This window comes from Schistocerca nitens, chromosome 5, assembly GCF_023898315.1.
Source record: "Schistocerca nitens isolate TAMUIC-IGC-003100 chromosome 5, iqSchNite1.1, whole genome shotgun sequence".
Taxonomy (NCBI): domain Eukaryota; kingdom Metazoa; phylum Arthropoda; class Insecta; order Orthoptera; family Acrididae; genus Schistocerca; species Schistocerca nitens.
This window is the reverse complement of record NC_064618.1, coordinates 53,588,486-53,602,905: the sequence shown is the minus strand read 5'-3', so window position 1 is coordinate 53,602,905 and position 14,420 is coordinate 53,588,486. Positions and strand designations below refer to the sequence as shown.

Here is a 14,420-nt window from a genome sequence, read left to right as displayed (position 1 = left end):
GTGCACCTGTTTCTTTCACCATGTCCCACACAGTTTCGATTCGGGACAAGTCTGGTGACCTCCTGTGCCAGGGCAAAAGGCTAACATCTTGTGACACCAAGAAGGCATGTGTTCATGCAGCAGCTTGTGGTACGGTGTTGTCTTGCTGAAAACCGCCATCTTGCAGAAAGGGTACGGCTACAGCTCGCTCGATGTCATTCACGTAGGTCTCATTGGTCACAGCGTCCTGTACACCCACTAACTATGGTTTGTAGTAGTACTCAACAGAACCCTACAACATAAGGCCTTCAGTTGGCACTGTATGCCTTGTTCGAAAGCAGTCACTGTGGTGCTGCTCCCCCTGTCTGCTGCGAACGAAAATGTAGCTACCATTTTCAATCAAACAGAACATCGATTCGTCTAAAAACTGTCCTCAGATACGACGTTCCATTCACCATTGCCATCTAACACGTTTCTGCACATTCGTCTCTGACAGAGAAGCGGACGACGCGCACGTAACCCATGAAGTGGTAAACGGCGACGGACTGTCACCCCTGACAGTGTACGATGTGTTCCACTGTTCCACTGCTGCACCAGAGCCGTGTCATTTGGATGAGGTGTCGATTCGATCTTCTTGGGTATTGGTCTGGGGGTGGGGGTGCTACCTGACCCATCTCGTCATGTTCTACGGCCTTCTGTGAATCACTCTGCACATAACTGTTGCACTGCCGAAACACTTCCTCCTACATGATTAGCAATTTCCCAGGAGGACGAATCACATTCTCGAATGCCAATAATGCGCCCTCCTTCAAACCCACCGATTTGACGGTACGGTTCGCTCATATATCTGTGGGGCATCCTGCACTTCTACTCGAATCACACTGATCCATTACCTCAGGTTTATAGTGAGAACGAGATCCGCAAGGGCATTTTACCGGTACGTGGTGTTGCAATGCGCCATCGATATTGACCTTGAACCCGCTGGTCGGTATAGTTCACATACTCATCATCTCTGCAGAACGTACTGTGAATTTGAACGTCATATCGCTAGTCTTTCAAGGTGTTCTGTTTTTTTCTGAACATGAGTGTAATTAATGCTGCTGCCTGCCGAAAAGGGGTGAGACTAGTTATCATATGCACAGCCATGTCCGCAGCTCGTGGTCGTGCGGTAGCGTTCTCGCTTCCCACGCCCGGGTTCCCGGGTTCGATTCCCGGCGGGGTCAGGGATTTTCTCTGCCTCGTGATGACTGGGTGTTGTGTGATGTCCCTAGGTTAGTTAGGTTTAAGTAGTTCTAAGTTCTAGGGGACTGATGACCATAGATGTTAAGTCCCACAGTGCTGAGAGCCATTTGAACCATTTGCATAGCCATTGTTGTCAGTGAGAGAGAGAGAGAGAGAGAGGAAACTTGTCCAGTTACTTTTTAGAAAAAAATGTTTTTGATGTTGGATGTCCGATGTAAGATAAGTCATTTTTATTATTTTTGTTACCTGATTTGTATGGAGATTAGTAATCCTTCACAATGTCGATGTTTAAACAACCTCTGTTGGCCCACAAATGTAATTCAGTGTCATTTACTTCTGTGTGACAGTTTATTCTGTAGTTCACAAATGCCAATATGGCGTCGGATTGGGAAAAGTGGCCTAACTACTGTAGGCGAAAAGTGGTCAACGTGTTCAACCGAATAAGACTTAATTACTTTCAGAAAACAGGCGTAACACACGACACAAAAATGACTTCTAAGCCCTTTTATATACAAAGCTTACATCTGCCTTTCTGTCAATTTGTGAAAATTTTTGAATTAAATAAGTTACATTATTTAAAACCGTCTCTGTTCTGTTATGTTTGGCCTAATATCAAAGCCCGCTTATAAAAGGTCTGTTGCAGCCGGTTGGTACTCTTTCAGATAAAGGGGTGTGAAGATGCCTAGAAAACGATGCAGAAAATCATAAAAACAAACATGGGACAACAGATAGTACACACTTGGCTACGGAAAATTGGTTACTGTGTAAGGCTTCAGAAAAATGCATATAGTTCCGATATAATATTTTCTTTTTCACTTAAAAATGTTTGGTGTGGTACCTCATACAGTATCATACCTGCCAACCTTCAAAAACCAAAAATCAGGAGATTCAGTTTTAAAAATCAGGAGATATGAAAGATCAAAAAGCTGTGGCTCATTTTTGTATACACCTATGACAACTGAAAAGTTTTCCCTTAAGGCGTCACAAAGCTGTATAATGGCTAAAAAAACATATAGAAAGATTGGAAATACCCAAAATGTTGATTCCGTAACCCTTATTTGTAGTTTCGCCCAGCTACTTGCTGTTAGGTTGGGATGTTTTTTGGCATTCGAAAAAAAAGTATGATTGCCGTAAAACAGCATCCACCATACTGTTTTGTGACACACATGAAAACTGTAGAAATTGACTTGCCAACTGGTTCTCCAGTGCGTGCTGAAATCTTAACACACCCACTTCCTTTTTATTTTTCAGGGTCAACGTCTACTTTCTCCTCGTGAGATTTCACATGTTATATCTCTACATGTTCAAAGTTAGCTAGTATTGCACATTTTCAGGGAAACTATGTCATTACAGAAATTCGTAAAATTCTCATATTGAACCTATTAGTATTCAGTATTAGCGAGAAACATTGGAACAATCATGAGAACATGTACAATACCTTTCTTCTCACAGGTGAAGTAGAAGATGTTTCTGCAGTAGGAAACATTGCAGAATCTGAATAATGATGATGTGCTAACAAACTAAAACAGTTACCAAATAAAATAGTAATTCACTCTTTAAATGTTTCGAGATAATACACATTAGTGTTCTCACTTATTTAACAATGTTGTTATCCGTTCACATCAAGGTCTTTCATTTCCTCCTTAGTTAAATTTCCATTACATGATGAGTATGGAGAACATATGGTAACACACAGGTATAATTATCTTTTCACGAAACACTTAACATTTCTTTTGTTTTAAGGAACTGAATGTTGAAGACTTAGCCTTTCTGAGAAATTCTTTGTTGAAGGTTTGCTGAAAGCAGTCACCCTGTAGTCTTGATTTTACTGTCAACAATCTCTCCAAATTATCATCACCGGTAGATGATCTAAACTGTGTCCTTGTTTTAGTTACTTGACTAAATATCCTTTCACATTCTGTATTACTATGAGGGACCGTTAGAATACCTAACATAACATGAATTAATTTGTCAAATTTTACGCTCCCATCACTATTTCTTAGTTTTCCTATCAGAGACCATTGCACATCAATTCTTTCTTCCCTTAAGATTTCATCCGGTATATCATACATCTGAAATGCACAAAACTGGGAGTGTAGTTCATCCATGGCATCATGCTGTTTACCTGCATCTGCATTCAATAGTACTGGAAACTTTTCCACAAGACACTTTAGGGTAGAAAAGGATGCATTGGAAACAGATCTGATTTGCAGAACTATTGCTTTCCTCAGCATTTCACCCTTCAAAGGGAATTTGTGAACCACGTAGTCACAGGCGGCAATTAAGTATTTCCGAACAGATGAGAAGAATTCCTCCTTCTCATCATGCTTGAGGCAATCCACAAGTTGAGAAGTACAACTGCCAATGACCAAATCACAATCATCCTTCTGGTTTCTTCTGCTGTGGTAATCAACCTCAAAAGGAGGATTTTATCACTATAGGTAGTACAAATTTAGACATCAAATTCTGTAACGTGTCCAGCAGCAGATCTTGCAGTAAATGGATGTGAGGTACACTTGACTGCAAAATTACATTTGTTTTGTCAAATGTAGGTATAACATTTGACAAAAACAGACACAAAGCCATATTTAAATCTGATGACAGAAACATAAAAATCCTTTCTTCACGAGACAGGTTGTACTTAATTGGGGAATCCTGTTTACTTATTTTTGATGTAGATGAACATGGAATTGGCAGTTCACTAGCTCTTTTTCTTGAAGAGGCACTACTTACAATTGGTGACTGTTTCACCTTCGGTATATGATAAGTTTGGAGACACCCAAGCTGATCATTCTTACCAGACTTCACTTCATAATTGAGCAGGCTGGTCAAAGGCTTCCACTGTTCCAGTAACCGAAGTAAACATTTGCTCACATAAAGCCAACGGGTGCGCACATGCTTCAATATTTTCTTCATCTCGACATAATATAATTTCTTAAATTCTTTCAGTTTCTCCTTTGTCTTTGTACTCTTTTGCAGAAAATAATATATGTCCAGTAAATATTCATCAATCTGGAATGGCAGACATGCAGCTCCCTTTTTTGCTGCCAAATTTAGCAAATGGCAGGGACAACCAACAACAAAGAGGTTAGGCATATGATTTTTCAAGAGACCTGCAACTCCGTTTTTCATTCCAACCATTACAGGGGCATTGTCACAAACTATTGACAAACAGTTACTGAGTGAAATATTAAATTCCTTCAGTGTGTTGAGACGAAGTTTTCCTATGTTGACACCAGTGGAATCTCCCTTTAAGTTGGGGAGAGATAATAAGGTACTTTCAATTTTTTGGGTCGTCTCATTATAAACGGTAACAGCTATGGGATATAAATTAGCATCCCCTTTGTTACTACCGTCCGTTGCAGCCATTTTTTCAAAATGTCTACGATTTCTTCTCTTTCCTTTTTTGCCATTTCTCCGATAATTGCGACAGTTTTTGTCCTTCCGCAGCTGTATTTTATCGCTATACTGTTATCCGGGAAAATTTTCCGGAAGACGTGGCTCGCATGGTCAGCGCAATTAATCGGCAAATTATGCTCTAAAATAAAAGACGTAAATAAACATTCAGCATTTATCACTCAATCACTTTCACTTTTGTCGCTGAATTCCAGTTTTTTATTAGTATTGACGCACTTCAAATTGTCTGGTGCGTTTTTGTTTCCACAGGTTTGGAAACATCACTTTTTCCACCATGTGATACACAAATATCACATCGGCAAACGGTACAAAAAGCGAACAATGGGCCTTTCCTCGACTCGATAATGCACGAAAACTGTTCCGAAAATTGTTTTAAGAAGACGGAGTTATATTTTTTGGCCATGTTTAAAAACAAAGCCCCGAATCAAAACACTACGACGATATGCATCAACAAACGCCCAAGCATAACACTGTGCACTACCGAGGTTCCTACATGTGCAGTACGGGACACGGGTACATCTTCGACAAAATGCGCGGGAAAGAGGAAAAATAACTATCGATATATAAATCGCGCGTGACTTCGTGATTTCTATAAACTTCGATACGTATCGATTAAGGTCGACTAATACGCAACGAATTCCAGCAACTGGGAAAAAAAACTCAAATGGCGGGTTTTCAAAACAAATATCGTAAGTTTGACGATAGCTAGTAAAAATCGGGTGAAATACTGGAATAATTGGGAGCCGGGAGAAAAAGTGGAAAATCGGGAGTCTCCCGCCTAAATTAGGACAGTTGGCAGGTATGCAATATGGATTCAAAATATGCCACCTTACAAGCGTCTATCAATAACCGTGGTTTGACGAAAATTGTATTTGTCTTTCAGTGGCCACCTTTCCAATGCGGTGCGTGGGGTCGTCCCGCAATGTTAACATTGGTTCTTAAGCATTAAGTTTGACGACCACTACCCTAAAATGTACTGTACAACAGGAAAAACGTAACACATCAGTTTCAATAATAACGATAGTAACTGAGCAAATGAGCGACCAAACTTCTTATAAGGCGCACTAATTCTCCTTAAGTGGACGCAGCACGAATATATGTCGAAGATCGTGTTCGGTGCCGCTGCAATACCGGAACCTGTCAACGCAAAGTGCCTCCTTTTCACTTTTTAGGCTGCGTTTCTAATTGCTCTGCGATGATATTACCCTCTGTTTCCAGTTCCTGATGAAGCATACGGCTGATGGTGGTAGCGGAGCGACGCAATAGGTTGCGGCCGCTGTAATTAAAATTGAATTGCTATTGGGCCGCAGCTCATCATCACACAGGAGTAATTAGGCCAATTCACGTATACGAGTAATTGAGAGGCACGTCCGGCGGTCTCCCGCATGTCGATATCGCGATGGAAGCCCGTGGATGCGACCACGTATCGTCGAACCACAGGAGAAACGCTAAAAATTAACCGGAACAGGCTAAGCTCAATGGCGGCAGAAGAATATTCTGCCAATAGCACTAGAGATTGTAGACACAGGTTTCCATCGGGATCATGTGCTGTCAACCTATTACTTCGTGTGAGCAGTTAAGATAAGAATCTGCTGGATGGCGGTGATTGCAGTCATAGTATATAAGTGATCTCTGTTTCACAGTCCAGCTCAGTGCACCTTATCGTTTAAAGATTTCTGGCTTTTTTATTCAAACTGTGACCCATTTTCTATCATGTGTTTCCCCTTTGATGACACTGCAGTACATGTTGTCTCTGTGCTCTGTTTAACACGAGACAACAATTAAAGTAACTTTGGTTCAGTTTGTTATGACGAACAAAATACGTATTGTATAACATACGTATATTTCTTGTGAATAAAATGTTTTCAATCGCTCAGAAGCAACATTTGGAATAAAATCAACGAGCTTTCTGGAGCTCTGTCCAGGGCTACAGGCAGTTATCCCTACAGTACATATCGCTAACACGGTTTTTCAGTTTCTTCACCACTTTTGTGTTTTTCACCTCTTTCGTATGAGCTTCGTAAGCTTCAAAGCGTAATGCAGCCAAAATACTGAATCACTGTAACACACATTGTCAACAGACGTATCCAAATGACGTTGGGTGTTAAACTATCGTTATGAGCGTTATTGGCTTACCCCTCAAATAGACTATATATTACAGTTTTTATCCATTTTGATGGTTGTTAGTGGGTTAACCTAAAATACTGAAAGGATACTTCCTTGCATGAATATTGTTTTATGCCACTATTATTTAAGAAATACCCCACAGGCTTTTTACAGAATAGATAATAACGTTCGTCATCAAGCTATGAAAACACAAATACATTAAACCGGAATTCGACATTCAGTTGTATGTTCCACCAATAGATAGCTGGTTCCGAGCACGTATTATTTAGAAGCAATAATTATGGATGGGTGTGTGTGAGTTCCAGCATCGATTTGATATGCCGACCAAACTGGAAACACATATGATTTGTTTGTTACCTGAAAAATAAAATTACTGTGGGGCACAAGCAGGCATAGCACCCATTGGTGGTGGTTTGAGAGAGGGAACTACGTCACGGTTTAGCTGATTACTGCCCTTCTCCCTTCTCTCTGACCATCGCATCCTTCCCCCCTCTTTTTGTTCATTGCCCTCTCCCCTATATCACCTCTGCCTCTCTGCCAATCTCCTCCCTCCCCCTCACTTTCTGTCCATCTCCTGGCCCTCCCTTCTCTCTCCACGTTATCACACTCACCCATTATGACGCTGGAGGTTCTTACCCATACAGCATTTCTTTCCAAATCGTGACTAATGTCTGTACCAAATGTGAATGAAACCGTTCTAAGCGTGTGGACGAGCTTTTTGCCCGCATATTTCACCAGTATGTCAAGCGAATTTTACCCTGCAGTTACATTTTCACGCAGCTTAACGTTTATGACGTTGTATCTCTTGAAGTATATTCTGTATAATGATATCATTTTGTAAGTACGTACATAGTGGTATACGTACCTACAATCTACGAAACGTGTTGTGAATTGATTAGTTGTGAAAAAGTAATGGATTAAACCGTCATATACACTCCTGGAAATGGAAAAAAGAACACATTGACACCGGTGTGTCAGACCCACCATACTTGCTCCGGACACTGCGAGAGGGCTGTACAAGCAATGATCACACGCACGGCACAGCGGACACACCAGGAACCGCGGTGTTGGCCGTCGAATGGCGCTAGCTGCGCAGCATTTGTGCACCGCCGCCGTCAGTGTCAGCCAGTTTGCCGTGGCATACGGAGCTCCATCGCAGTCTTTAACACTGGTAGCATGCCGCGACAGCGTGGACGTGAACCGTATGTGCAGTTGACGGACTTTGAGCGAGGGCGTATAGTGGGCATGCGGGAGGCCGGGTGGACGTACCGCCGAATTGCTCAACACGTGGGGCGTGAGGTCTCCACAGTACATCGATGTTGTCGCCAGTGGTCGGCGGAAGGTGCACGTGCCCGTCGACCTGGGACCGGACCGCAGCGACGCACGGATGCACGCCAAGACCGTAGGATCCTACGCAGTGCCGTAGGGGACCGCACCGCCACTTCCCAGCAAATTAGGGACACTGTTGCTCCTGGGGTATCGGCGAGGACCATTCGCAACCGTCTCCATGAAGCTGGGCTACGGTCCCGCACACCGTTAGGCCGTCTTCCGCTCACGCCCCAACATCGTGCAGCCCGCCTCCAGTGGTGTCGCGACAGGCGTGAATGGAAGGACGAATGGAGACGTGTCGTCTTCAGCGATGAGAGTCGCTTCTGCCTTGGTGCCAATGATGGTCGTATGCGTGTTTGGCGCCGTGCAGGTGAGCGCCACAATCAGGACTGCATACGACCGAGGCACACAGGGCCAACACCCGGCATCATGGTGTGGGGAGCGATCTCCTACACCGGCCGTACACCACTGGTGATCGTCGAGGGGACACTGAATAGTGCACGGTACATCCAAACCGTCATCGAACCCATCGTTCTACCATTCCTAGACCGGCAAGGGAACTTGCTGTTCCAACAGGACAATGCACGTCCGCATGTATCCCGTGCCACCCAACGTGCTCTAGAAGGTGTAAGTCAACTACCCTGGCCAGCAAGATCTCCGGATCTGTCCCCCATTGAGCATGTTTGGGACTGGATGAAGCGTCGTCTCACGCGGTCTGCACGTCCAGCACGAACGCTGGTCCAACTGAGGCGCCAGGTGGAAATGGCATGGCAAGCCGTTCCACAGGACTACATCCAGCATCTCTACGATCGTCTCCATGGGAGAATAGCAGCCTGCATTGCTGCGAAAGTTGGATATACACTGTACTAGTGCCGACATTGTGCATGCTCTGTTGCCTGTGTCTATGTGCCTGTGGTTCTGTCAGTGTGATCATGTGATGTATCTGACCCCAGGAATGTGTCAATAAAGTTTCCCCTTCCTGGAACAATGAATTCACGGTGTTCTTATTTCAATTTCCAGGAGTGTGTTTTGCGGCAGTTTCTCACGCATTTCAGTGTTCATGACGCCATATCTTGATTCGTACAATATTTTTTTGCTAGGTACATGCAGCGGCATAAGTGGACGGTGTTTGTGAAAAGTGTTGCGAAAAGAGTTAGTAGCAAGAAAGTAATAAACTTAAACATCTTGCATCATGAGGTAGTTATTCACCCATTCAATGTTTATGACGTAGTATTTCCTAACTAAGTGTCGTAGAATGATGTAATTTTTCTGGTACATTCAATGGTAAACCAGTACGCTTTAAATGGCAGTTTTACTGCACGAAGAGCGAAACTGTAGTAAAGGAAAAACTTCTTTTCTTTCATCATTTTGTACGAGTCGTTAGCAATAAAAAGCTTCGTCCACGTTTCAAATTATTTTCAAAGTTTCTTACAAACTCCAAGTGCTGTCATTCTCAAATACTGGATAACTAAAGTATGAATATTCTGTTGCCGTGGGACTATACTATGTGATCAAACACCCCCCCCCCCACCCCCCCCGAAACATAGGTTTTTCATATTAGGTGCATTGTGCTGCCACTTACTGACAGGTACTCCATATCAGCGACCTCAGTAGTCTTTAGACATCGCGAGAGATGAGAATGGGGCGCTCAGCGGAACACACGGACTTCGAACGTGGTTAGGTGATTGGATGTCACTTGTGTCATACGTCTGTACGTGAGATTTCCACACTCCTAAACAACCATAGGTCCACTGTTTCCGATGTGATAATGGAGTGAAAACGTGAAGGGCCACGTACAGCACAAAAGCGTACAGGCCGACCTCATCTGTTGACTGACAGAGGCCGCCGATAGTTGAAGAGGGCCGTAATGCGTAACAGGCAGACATCTATCCAGACCATCACACAAGAATTGCAAACTGCAACAAGATCCACTGCAATTACTATGACAGTTAGCCGGGAGGTGAGAAAACTTGGATTTCATGGTCGAGTGGCTGCTCATAAACCACACATCACGCCAGTAAATGCCAAACGACGCCTCGCTTGGTGCAAGGAGCGTAAACATTGGACGGGTGAATAGTGGAAAAACGTTGTGTGCAGTGACGAATCACGGTACACAATGTGAAGATCCGATGACAAGGTGTGGGTATGGCGAATGCACGGTGAACGTAATCTGCCAGCGTGCGTAGTAAAATTTGGAGGCGGTGGTGTTATGGTGTGGTCATATTTTTCATTGAGGGAGCTTGCACGCCTTGTTTTGCGTGGCACTATCACATAGAGGCCTACATTGATGTTTTAAGCATTTCCTTGCCTCCCACTGTTGAAGAGCAATCGGGGGATGGAGACTGCATCTTTCAACACGATCTACCACCTGTTCATAACGCACGACCTGTGGCGGAGTGTCTACGTGGCAATAATATCCCTGTAATGGGCTGGCCTGCACAGAGTCCTGACCCGAATCCTGTAGAACACGTCTGGGATGTTTTGTAACGCCGACATCGCGCCAGGCCTCACCGACCGACATCGATACCTCTCCTCAGTGCAGCACTCCGTGAAGAATGGGCTGCCATTCCCCAGGAATGAACGTACGCCTCGAGAGTGGAAGCTGTCATCAAGGCTAAGGGTGGGTCAACACGATACTGAATTCCAGCATTACCGATGAGAGCACGACGAACTTTTAAGTCATTTTCAGCCAGGTGTCCGCATACTTTTGATCACATAGTGCACATTACTTTTCCGCCTCCCGCCCCCACCCACTCTTTGATAGGTAGGTAGGTGGTTCTCACCCGCCAGTGACAAGTGACCCTTTACAAAGAGGGAATGTTACGTGTACCAGGATTGGTTGATGTCGGTCCAGTAGTTTAGGAGGAGATGTGGAACATACGTACATGTATACACACGTACATCCATTTATAAGTTTTATGATTTTATACCTAGGTAACGCTCTACAACACACCCAACGTGAAGCATTTAAAGGTAACAACCGTAAGTCAGTTGTAAAACGCATGAACCAGCTACTTCCCAAACAAACTTGAATGAGAGTGATCTAATGTCGAATTGTGTAATCTGCCCTTGAGTCACGCTGCGAACGTGAAATCACCAGGGACCGATGCGAAAGGAATAATTTGAATGGGCACAAAGTAAGCATTGTCCCTGCTTATGATGAGAAGTTGTATTACACCAGAAGCTAGAGAAACAACTCTGATCATAATGTTCCTTACTGTACCGCTGTATCACACGACACTTACACTGCGAAACAAAAGTAAAATGTAATTTTCACAAACCCCCGTAATTGTCTCCCAGTGTGACACAGAAGTTCGAAATTTGTCTCATACGTGACCTACAGCCTTGCTCCGTAATGGTGCCAAGTGTGGCGCCCTCGGGCTCGGCGATGCGTCGATCAGCAAGGTGTCGACACGTGCGACATAAAGGCCACACTCAGAAGCTCACTTGCGGGGTAAGGTCGATTAATGATGTTACATTGGCAACAAATTCGACCACAATTCTGCCAACTCTTGCACCTGGCATACGATGGAAAGATCGCCACACACACCTATTTCCACCATTTCACCACTTTTTTTGACGACTCTGCGCTGGAGGCCAGACCCGCGACACACAGCGTAGGAATCACGCGGATTTCGTAGGGATGGTTGAGGATAACATTTCAGATTAAACGCCGGTAAGAATCTACAAAAAAAAAAGGTTTCAGGTTAAGGGATAAATGGCTTCAATAAAACCACTCCATCCGTTGCGCAGTTGGCTCCCTGATATTTCGTGGTCGAAAACTACAGTTCAGAGGGCGATGAGCACCAGGATAAAGTTCTTGGCAACCTTCGATAGTGCTGACGCCCCCTGAGCAATTCAGCTCTTGTTCAAGGACATCGCGGGCCTGCAACCACACGAAACATGCTACGTGGCACGTAGGGACCGTTCAGAGCCATTCGACGAAATGTGAATGTGATCCGAAGCACCAAAGGGTGCTTATGCTGACACAGGCTTGAATGAAGCAGCAGAGGGTCCTTTTGAAACATTTCGGTTCCGCAACACCCCCGCACGTTTGTTGGGCACTTTAAAAATGTTCCTGTACACAGACAGCCATTCACTGTTACCTAAGTGCTGGCATGACAGCCTTCCTTTTTGACGCCCTCTATATTTCGCGTGAGGCTTACAAGCGCTAGTCAAGCGCTAGTTCAGCTACGTGTCCGCAGCTCGTGGTCGTGCGGTAGCGTTCTCGCTTCCCGCGCCCGGGTTTCCGGGTTCGATTCCCGGCGGGGTCAGGGATTTTCTCTGCCTCGTGATGACTGGGTGTTGTGTGATGTCCTTAGGTTAGTTAGGTTTAAGTAGTTATAAGTTCTAGGGGACTGATGACCATAGATGTTAAGTCCCATAGTGCTCAGAGCCATTTTTCAGCTACGTAGCGCCACTCGGCTGAGTCGCCGGCCGGTGTTGATGTGCGGTTCTAGGCGCTTCAGCCTGGAGCCACGTGACCGCTACGGTCGCAGGTTCGAATCCTGCCTCGGGCATGGATGTGTGTGATGTCCTTAGGTTAGTTAGGTTTAAGTAGTTCTAAGTTCTAGGGGACTGATGTCCACAGATGTTAAGTCCCATAGTGCTCAGAGCCATTTGAACCATTTTTTTGAGGTGAGTCGAAATGGTTGCCTGTCACACCGCCGCCTAGGAGTCAGTGAATGTCTGTCTCTGTATAGGAACATTTCTAAAGTGCCCAAAAGAGCTCAGCAGATGGCAACGAAGGTGTTGCCAAATTGGGGTCTTAGAGGGTCCCTCCTCCCCCGAATCATACCACAGGAGGGTTCGAAACATGAGATGTGGAAACGCATAAACACTCGTGCTGCTTCGGATGACATTCAAATTTCACCGAATGGCTGGAACGGTCCCTATCGGCTTTTCCCTGTACACCGAAGTGAAAGTTGCGATCCCGCTACTCTCCAAAGGCGTGCTGTCATATCCGTTGCGGTTGCAGACCCGCCATGTCCTTATAGAAGGGTTGAATCGTCCGGGAGGTGAAATCAATGTCGAAGGGTGTCAGGAGCTTCCTCCTGTCGCACACAACACAGTGAACCCTCATTTTACACCGCGGGAAGTGTGGGAGTCAACGCTCCGAATGCCACCACGCTGAGGCCTTTACTTCTCTCTTCTGTGCGACGATTCGTGTAAAATGTGTTCTTACCCCACCCATAAGAAAATCGTGTGATTTCAATACTAGTCATCGCTGATCCGACCTCCCTGGCACAGGCGTCAAAAGAACGGGTGTGGCGACCTTTCCAACGTATGACACGTCCACGGTGGCGTTGGAGAGAAGTGTGGTGGAATGTAGTGGCAATGTGATTTCACTAACCCATCTTACACCTCACATCGTCTAGGTTTCGGCCTTTTTGTCGCATGTGTTGATACCTTCGTGTTTGAAGCATCTCCGTGCCCGAGGGTCTCGTTGCAGGGCGCAGGGCAATTACAGGGGAAGGTTATACTTGTTAAGTACAATGGTAGAAAATAATGGGGTTTCGAATAAGTGACCGTCCGATACTGTGTCGCGCAGTGTAGTTACCTGAGAACGAATTACCCCAGCGCACTAGAACTCGACATACGCCATAAAAATTGGCGAAGAAGATGAAATGTGGGTACCAGAGCGTTATTATGAACTGCTTTGAACCTTGTATTTTTCTGGATCACTTGACAAGAACGAATCAAATACAGTCTATACTCGATACAGTATGGACTGTGCCATCAAAGAAACAGAAATCGGTACCTTCATTACATCTCCACTTCCGAATACCGCATTAATTTTTTTGCTGCACTAAGTTGTTAAGGTCATTATGAAATTAGTGTGCAATCTGCTAAGTAAGATCGTGGTTGGGTTAATCAGGGGAATGTATTTGACAAGTAACTAAAGTACGTACATACATCACGTACGAACAAAGGAAAATGCAATTACAATTAATAATACGTCCAGTCACCTGCAAAGTCGATAACTGCTTAGCGCCTTCGAGGTATGCTTGAAACCAAGTTTTCCGCGTATTCAAGTGGAAGAGGCTTGGTTCAAATGGTTCTGAGCACTATGGGACTTAACATCTGAGGTCATCAGTCCCTTAGAACTTATAACTACTTAAACCTAACTAACCTAAGGACATCACACACATCCATGCCCGAGGCAGGATTCGAACCTGCGACCGTAGCGTCAGCGTGGTTCCAGACTGAAGCACCTAGAACCGCTCGGCCACCACGGCCGGCGTGGAAAAGGCCTCCAAACGCTTCGAATTTGGGTTGACACCTGTTTCATGCTAAGAATGAGTTTCCCGAAAAGGAATTAGTAA

The 14,420-nt window shown here is 44.7% G+C and overlaps 1 protein-coding gene across 1 annotated transcript in view; it reads right to left on the bottom strand.

The window, feature by feature from the left end:
- Positions 1 to 14,420, bottom strand: part of LOC126259594 (discoidin domain-containing receptor tyrosine kinase B-like) — a 416,947-nt gene that overhangs the window by 130,907 nt on the left and 271,620 nt on the right. The window lies entirely within an intron of this gene.